Source organism: Apium graveolens, chromosome 4 (assembly GCF_009905375.1).
Source record: "Apium graveolens cultivar Ventura chromosome 4, ASM990537v1, whole genome shotgun sequence".
In the NCBI taxonomy this organism is placed as follows: domain Eukaryota; kingdom Viridiplantae; phylum Streptophyta; class Magnoliopsida; order Apiales; family Apiaceae; genus Apium; species Apium graveolens.
This window is the reverse complement of record NC_133650.1, coordinates 70,293,675-70,294,804: the sequence shown is the minus strand read 5'-3', so window position 1 is coordinate 70,294,804 and position 1,130 is coordinate 70,293,675. Positions and strand designations below refer to the sequence as shown.

The window sequence follows — 1,130 nt, the reverse complement described above, 5'->3', positions numbered from 1 at the left end:
GATCCAGCTCTTATGGTTTTTTCTCGGCCTAAAATTGATGACATTCAGTCAAGCATCCTTCATCCGGCTATTCAAGCTAACACCTTTGAAATCAAGCCGGGCACTATTCAGATGGTGCAGAATTCTGTTTCTTTTGGAGGAGCGGCAACTGAAGACCCCAACATGCACATAAGGAATTTTGTCGAGATCTGCAGCACTTTTAAGTATAATGGCGTGACTGATGAGGCTATCAAGTTGAGGCTCTTCCCATTCTCACTGAGGGATAAGGCTAAAGACTGGTTACATTCTGAACCAGCTGGGTCCATCACTACATGGCAAGATCTTGCGCAAAAGTTTCTGGTGAAGTTTTATCCAATGGCAAAGACTGCTGCTATGAGGAGTGCTCTTACTCAGTTTGCGCAGCAACCTACAGAATCTATGTGCGAGGCTTGGGAACGCTACAAGGAAATGTTGAGAAAATGTCCACATCATGGAATGCCGGATTGGATGGTAATCACTGGTTTTTATAATGGTTTGGGGGCCCAATCTCGGCCCATGCTCGATGCAGCAGCTGGAGGCGCCTTATGGGCTAAAAGCTATACTGAGGCGTATAATCTTATCGAGACGATGGCTGCAAATGAGCATCAAAACCCAACTCAGAGGATGACGTCAGGCAAGGTCGCAGGTATTCTGGAAGTTGATGCAGCCACCGCTATTGCAGCCCAGCTCCAAGCGCTATCAATGAAGGTTGATTCTTTGGCTACGTATGGAGTTAATCAAATAGCTATGGTTTGTGAGCTTTGTGCAGGTTCTCATGCTACGGATCAGTGTTCTCTTGTCAACGAATCTGTTCAGTATGTGAATAATTATCAGCGACAACAGCAGCCTGTACCAGCGACCTATCATCCTAACAACAGAAATCATCCAAATTTCAGCTGGGGGAATAATCAAAATGCTATTCAGCCAACATATCAGCAAGGAGTGAGTAAACAGTTTAACCCACCTGGATTCCAGCAACCACAGCAGTATGCTACAAGGCAATCATATCCTCAACAGGGAAGTGCAGCTGCACCTACTAGTGCTGATTTTGAGGAACTTAAGCTGTTGTGCAAGACTCAGGCGGTTTCTATCAAGACCTTGGAAAATTAAAT

General features: G+C 45.2%; 1 non-coding gene across 1 annotated transcript; it reads right to left on the bottom strand.

Annotated features, from left to right (window-relative positions):
- Positions 1-369: 369 nt before the first annotated feature.
- On the bottom strand, positions 370-476 carry LOC141722289 (small nucleolar RNA R71). The gene has a single exon (XR_012575308.1). It is a non-coding gene; the product is annotated as a small nucleolar RNA R71 (small nucleolar RNA).
- Between the last annotated feature and the right edge of the window lie 654 nt (positions 477-1,130).